The sequence below is a fragment of the Rhinoderma darwinii genome, chromosome 11 (genome assembly GCF_050947455.1).
Source record: "Rhinoderma darwinii isolate aRhiDar2 chromosome 11, aRhiDar2.hap1, whole genome shotgun sequence".
In the NCBI taxonomy this organism is placed as follows: domain Eukaryota; kingdom Metazoa; phylum Chordata; class Amphibia; order Anura; family Rhinodermatidae; genus Rhinoderma; species Rhinoderma darwinii.
This window is the reverse complement of record NC_134697.1, coordinates 73,566,024-73,573,819: the sequence shown is the minus strand read 5'-3', so window position 1 is coordinate 73,573,819 and position 7,796 is coordinate 73,566,024.

The window sequence follows — 7,796 nt, the reverse complement described above, 5'->3', positions numbered from 1 at the left end:
TATGGTATGGCCCTCGATCGCGTCACAGGAATTCCCTGTGACGCGATCCAGGGGCATCCCCCCTTCTCACTTTCCCCTGAATGCTGCAGTCAGCTGTGATCGCAGCATTCACGGGAATAACGGCGGAGATGAGAGGTTCTCTGATCTCCGGCGTTATAGAGCGGGGCTGCGGCTGTGTAATACAGCCATTGCCCCGCTCCTGACAGGAAGTGCGCGCGCGGTCAGCATGAGGAGATGCGGCCGGCGCTGCACTAATGAGCGGCAGTTCAGGCACTGAAGACAACATGGGGGTGCTTTGTAGCGCGCCCGCCATGTTCTGTCTCCAGTGCCGCCGCTCATTAGTGCAGCGCCGGCCGCATCACATGATGCTGACCCCGCGCGCATATGTCAGGACTCAGGAGCGGGGCTGTGGCTGAATTACACAGCCGCAGCCCCGCTCTCATAGTCATGTGTACTATACTGAGCTGTGCGGCTGCAACGTGCATCCCTAATGTAGACAATATCCGGCATATAAGACGACCCCACACTTTTGAAATTTTTTTAAGGGTGTAGAAAGTCGTCTTGTACGCCGATATATACGGTACTCTTACGGGTATGTGCACTCTCGGTGGATTAACTGGTGATTTTCCGCTAAAGGTTTTCTGTGCAGAAATTCCAGTGTTTTAGAAAGTTAGGCTGGACTCACACGAGCATATTACGTCCGTAATGGACGGAACGTATTTCGGCCGCAAGTCCCGGACCGAACACACTGCAGGGGGCCAGGCTCCTAGCATCATAGTTATGTACGATGCTAGGAGTCCCTGCCTCTCCGTGGAACTACTGTCCCGTACTGAAAACATGATTACAGAACGGGACAGTTGTCCTGCAGCGAGGCAGGGACTCCTAGCGTCGTACATAACTATGATGCTAGGAGCCCGGCTCCCTGCAGTGTGTTCGGTCCGGGACTTGCGGCCGAAATACGTTCCGTCCATTACGGACGTAACATGCTCGTGTGAAACCAGCCTAACATGCTACAGAATGAGAATCTGACCGCAAATCAATTTATGCAGTTCTTTTCTGCGTATTTTTCTCTGCAGTGTGTAGATGAGATTTGTTGAAATCACATCCACTTCGCTCCTACTGTAATAAGCTGCAAATTATCCACAAGACAATATGTTGCAGAAAATGTGCAGCTAATCTGCCCCATGTGCACATACCCTATGTGTGAGCCCCACAAATAGGTAATACCAGTTATGAGCTCGAATAAATGAATAAAAAGCAACTATACTGAAAAGTAGCTAAAAAAAAAAGCTTGAACACCTATTAATACTAAAATACACCTAATATATATATATATATATATATATATATATATATATATATATATATATATATATATATATATATCTCAAGTGTAAAACCAAGTACAATAATACCAACAACGAGAGCTGATCTGTGGGTTCATATTGTCAAAACATAAGGAAGTTCCGGGATCAATATATCAGAGAGTTATTCAGCCTGCCAACAATTACCATATTGCTAGGTTATAATGAATAAACATACTGACAACAGACAGCGACTTTGGATACATGATACAAATTATCATGCAATAGATATACAGACTATGGTGACAAGCATCCCGTATACCAGCAGTAAAGTAGTCTGCAATCTGATGCACACAAGTTTAAGGTTACACTCCAACATGTTCATTCGAAACCGAAAAAATTGAAAATAAACACTTAAAATATTAATCCAACTGTACTATAAAGTGCTGCATCGGCAGAAGGCATCATGTGTTCTTGTCAATATTAGGTTACAGCATTGTCATTTCCGGTTTGCTCAGTTAAAGGGCTCTAGTTGCTCTATAATGGGTTTTTAAGTAAAGCAAAAATAACAAATAGTGAAAAAAGCATAAGTGGATCAGTCCATATTTTAGCGTATGGGGTGTAAATAATCAGATACAGCCAGTGTACATGTTTGTTAGGCATTAACAGAATAGATACACGTTGTAGAGAGCTGGATCTGCGTGCAGAGATATCCCAAATCTATAAAGATTGATTTCATGTCACTGCGCTAGTTAAACCTTTCACTGCTGGATACATTTGTCCAAAAAGAGAAGCTTAACTAGGTTTTAATTAGAGGGTTTATTTTTCAAAGGAAAATTAGCAGGTTACTGTCTCTTAACCGTTATAACACAGTATAAGTAATTATTTTTTGGACAGAACAGACTATGACATAGTACGTATCATTTATATTGATCTGTACTGTAAGGCAAATGGAGCAGAATGCATATAAAACAAAGAGCAGAGTTGTCCAGACTATGTTATTTTCAGTGGCAGCTAAATAATGAACCGGAAGAACAGGAAAGTATTGACCCCCCCCCCCCCCCTTTGGCTTCGGAAAATGTTTTTAAAAAAGTCTTAATGCTGATCAAAATGTTTAGACTGATGATACCTGGTTTTTAAAATATTAAGAGAAAGAGCTGATCAATGTGTAGACTAAAAAAAAAAGAAGATAAGCGACCAAGATGGATGGCTATAATCACATGAATCATGACGATGCCTGGGAGATTCCTGAAGACCCAAACAGAAGATATTCTTTGCAAATTCATGAAATGTATTACAGCATCAATGGAATAATGCTCTAGAATCTGATCCTCTGGAGACAGGGCTTGCTTAAATGGTGACAAATTGGGCAACTACCTGGGATCCCCATGTCCTAAAACCATCCAGTATTATTTAGCACTGGGTGGTGGTATTATTTGGGAATAGAATTGCAGTATTATATCGGAATAAATTAGCAATATTATATGATCTCATTAAGTATTCTTTGAATACTGCATGTTATTTAGGCACTATATGATTTCATTATGTGGGCTGTATATGCAGTATTATATGGACTCTGCATGGGAGTGTTATTTACGCATTGTATGGCTGTAGATTTGGACATTATAGGGACACTCTGGCCAAAACTAAACTTTCCCATGTGTACCATTATGATATTCCATGGGTCAGACTCCCACCTGTTATTTTTCTTGCTGCTTCTATCTCTATATATCAGACTGGGATGGTTGCTTAGCAGCAGTGTGAATCAGGCTCGGTGACTACTTTCTCTACTTGCGTCTACGGATATCTGTGTGTCACCCATCACAGGCTTCAGCAGTTCCTGCATCACACTAGTTTTGCACGGGGGGTGACAAAAACTTCTGTCATCTGCTACCACTGATGCTTAGGCAGGTTCCTATCACACAGGTATAATGTAGAAGAATATAGTGCGGCCTCCCTGTCTCTATACTTATGGTTTCTCAGCTTATTTAGGAGAATAAAGAGGGAATGATAATCACGGTGTCCCCCAGCATGCAGAATTGGTATGGTCTTTAGCTGGTCATGTGATGCTGTGCTGAAGCATCAAGGGATTGATAGCAAAGCAGAGAGGAGGAGAAAGCTGGGGAAATCAATGAATCAAGATGGAGGTTTTTTTTAAAGTACAGAAAAGGCAGCAGTTCAAAAAGTAAGTGCAATATACATAAAAGAAGTGTAGAGTGTGGTATACAGTCAGGTGGGGAATGCAGACATGGAAAGTTGTGTTTCCACTGGAGGTCTTGTTTAAGTTTAAGTTTTTTTGTATAAAGTTTCAGGTAAAGTGTATCAAGTTATATGTGTCCACTTCCAGCCATTCTCACATGTAACCCGATGGTAAGCTTGTAAGAAGGTGAGTTTTTAGCGTGTGGCCCTTGACCCTAACACAATACCCCACCCAATGATGGCCAATAAAGACAGAAATAAAGACAGAAATAGTACAGTAGAATCGAACAAAACTTTAGTTAAGGTGGGGCACAATGCGTAAATTAAAAACAGTGGCATTCAGCTTGGCGATTACAGTCTCAAACTTTAAAGGGGTTGTTGTTCGGTTTCAGCAAATTCATTTTTTTATTTTTTATTTTTTAATAAAAAAAATGTAAATGTTCTATTATAGTTTCTGTTTTAATTTCTCACTGTTTTCAAGATCTCAATTATTTTTTATTGTTTTAGGAACATTCATTGTTTACATCCAGTGGATACAATTCTGTTCATGGTCATGTGATGGACACACAGGTTTATGACTCGTTACAGTATGTGTATCGGAGTTGAGTCTCGTAACGTTCCCAGACCCTTTGTGTCAATCACATGACCATGGACAGAATTGTATCCACTGGAAGTAAACAATGAAGGTTCCTACTTAACCCCTTCCCACTTTGGTACTTTTGACTTTCCTGACAGAGCCTCATTTTTCAAATCTGACATGTTTCCCTTTATGTGGTGATAACTTCGGAATGATTTTACCTATCCAAGCGATTCTGAGAATGTTTCCTCGTGACACATTGGAATTTATGATACTGGCAAAATTTGCTTGATACATTCAGCATTTAATTGTGAAAAAACACCAAAATTTAGTGAAAAATTTCAACAATTTGCATTTTTCCAAATTTAAATGTATCTGCTTGTAAGACAGGCACTTATACCATACAAAATTGTTGCTTATTAACATCCCCCATATGTCTACTTTAGATTGGCATAATTTTTTGAACATCCTTTTATTTTTCTAGTATATTACAAGGCTTAGAACTTTAGTAGCAATTTCTCACATTTTCAAGAAAATGTCAAAAGGCTATTTTTACAGGGCCAGTTCAGTTGTGAAGCGGATTTTAGGACCTTATATATTAGAAACCCTCAATAAGTCACCCCATTTTAAAAACTTCACACCGCAAAGTGTTCAAAACAGCATTTAGAAAGTTTATTTACCCATTAGACTTTTCTCAGGAATTAAAGAAATGTAGAGGTGAAATTTACAAATTTCATTTGTTTTTGCAGAAATTAATTTTTGTTATTTTTTGAAAGTTTTACCAGAGAAATGCAACTCAATATTTATTGCCCAGATTCTGCAGTTTTTAGAAATATCCCACATGTGGTACTAGTATGCTTATGGACTGGAGCACAGGCCTCAGAAGCAAAGGAGCACCTAGAGGATTTTGGGGTCTCCTTTTTATTAGAAAATATTTTAGGCACCATGTCAGGTTTGAAGGGCTCTTGCGGTGCCAAAACAGTAGAAATCCCCCAAAAGTGACCCAATTTGGGAAACTAGACCCCTCAAGGAAATTATCTAGGGGTATAGTGAGCATTTTGACCCCACTAGGTCTATTGCAGAAATTATTGGAAGTAGGCCGTGAAAATGAAAATCTACATTCTTTCAAAGAAAATGTAGGTTTAGCTAATTTTTTATCAGTTCCACAAGGACTAAAGGAGAAAAAGCACTGCAACATTTGTAAAGCAATTTCTCCTGAGTAAAAAAATACTCCACATGTGGTCATAAACAGCTGTTTGTACACACGGCATGGCTTAGAGGGGAAAGAGCGCCATTTGGCTTTTGGAGCTCAAATTTAGCAGGAATGGTTTACGGAGGCCATGTCACGTTTACAAAGCCCCTGAAGGACCAAAACAGAGAAACTGCCCCAAAAAAGACTTCATTTAGGAAACTACACCCCTTGAGAATTTCATCTATGGGTGTAGTGAGTTTTTTGACCCCACAGAGGTATCATAGATTTTATTAAAATTGGGCAGTAAAAGAAAAAACAATCCTTCAATAAGATGTAGCTTTAGCTCAAAATGTTTCATTTTCTCAACAAATAAAGGAAAAAAAAAAACAACATTTGTAAAGCAATTTCCTCTGAGTACATTAATATCCCATATGTGGTCATAAACTGCTGTTTGGGCACACAGTAGGGCTCAGAAGGGAAGTAGCGCCATTTGGCTTTTGGAGTGCAGATTTTGCTGGACTGGTCGCTATGTCGCATTTGCAAAGCCCCTGTGGGACAAAAACAGTGGAAACCCCCCCAGAAGTGTCCTCATTTTGGAAACTATACCCCTCAAGGTATTCACATAGGGGTGTAGTGAGCATGTTAACCCCGCAGGTGTTTTGCATAAATTAGTGTGCACTCGATGTTGCAGAGTGAAAATGGGATTTTTTTTCCATAGATATGCCAATATGTGGTGCCGAGCTTATGCCACCATAACATGTAAAGGGGTGGGCTGCACAAACTCTGCACAAACTCTGGGACACTTTAAATTTTTTTTATACCTCCCTCCATTATTTAGATATTGGTGCCGTTATATTTGGCTCCCGATATTTAAATAACCCCCTGAATAGTCAACAGGGCATGTACTGTCAAGCGGGCGTGTTACTATGGCTGTGACACTGTCCAATCAGATATGGACAATGTTACAGCAAAACCAAGGAGAGAGTGTGTGCGCGTGCGCACGCTCTCTCACTCTTCAGCTTTGAAGGTCCATCTCCTGCGGAACTGGCAAGGGGGCGTGTCACTGCTACGGACAGTGTAAAGAGTTGTGGAGAGGAAAGCGCGCATGCGCGCTCTCATCTCTTCTGCTCTTGTGAGAGATCAGTCTTGTACTTTGTCTGCCGAACTGGCAAGGGGGCGTGTCACTGATCGGACAGTGTTAAAAGAGCTGGGGAGCGCTTACACTGTCCGTAGCAGAGACACGCCCCCTTGCCAGTTCGGCAGAAGACGGATCTTCAAAGCAGAAGAGTGAGAGAGCGTGCGCGCGGGCGCGCACACTCTCTCTCTCCTAGCTTTTGATGTAACACTGTCCATATCTGATTGGACAGTGTCACAGCCATAGTAACACTCCCCCTTGACAGTACACGCCCCCTTGACTGTTCAGGGGATTATTTAAATATTGGGCGCCAAATATAACGGCACCAATATCTAAATAACGGAGGGAGGTAGAAAAAAAACTTTAAAGTGCCCCAGAGTTTGTGCAGCCCTCCCCATTACATGCTGCACTCAGCTGTGTAGGGAGGTGAAAGGTTCTCTTTAAGGTTCATACAGCATTTCTTGGGATTCACCCATTTTTACTGGCAGTTCATCCCAAACTTCTCCTCACTGACATCTCCCATCTCTACCCTCATCAAAAAAGGCATGAACGCCAAGGTTTGGACTCCAGAGGCGGAATCCGCATTTAATAGCCTGAAGAGTGCCTTCACGTCAGCCTATATCCTCCATCATCCTGATGTATCACGACAGTTTTAGTTGGAGGTGGACGCTTCCTCTGTTGGTCCTGGTGGACTCCTGTTCCAGAGAGATTCCAAGGGCAAGGCAATGGTATCTGGCTATTACTCTAAACTCTTCTCTTCCACAGAACGCAACTACTCGATGACACCATGGAGTCTCCACAAAATATAATTGATCTGTCTTGCATTGTCTCTGTCAACCCTCTGCAAGTTAGAGACATCCCTCCGGGGAGGAATTTTGTGTGCCTGGCAGACAGAGGGGGAATCCTCTGCTGGGGACACAACTCCAGACTGGCAGGTCACGCAGGTACCCGTAAGGCCCGAGACCTGATTGCCTGTCATTTCTGGTGGCCCATGCTGCCCAAAGACATCATGGATTTTGTTTCGCCCTGCTTGGTGTGCATAGCTAACAAGGTTGCTCACTCCAAACCTGCTGGCCTGCTCCAGCCGCTGCCTGTGCCCGATGCTCCCTTGCAGCATATAGCAATGGACTTTGTTACGGACCTGCCTCCCTCTGTTGGATGCAGTACGGTCTGGGTCGTGGTGGTCCGATTTTCGAAGATTGCTCACTTCGTTCCGCCTTCTGCTTCTCGACTGGCCAACCTCTTCATCCAACACATCTTCCGCCTGCACGGCTTGCTGCGGCATATCGTGTCTGATCGGGGGATTCAGTTCACCTCAAGGTTCTGGAGAGCCCTCTGTAAATTCCTCAATGTAAAGTTGGACTTTTCCTCAGCCTACCATCCTCAGTC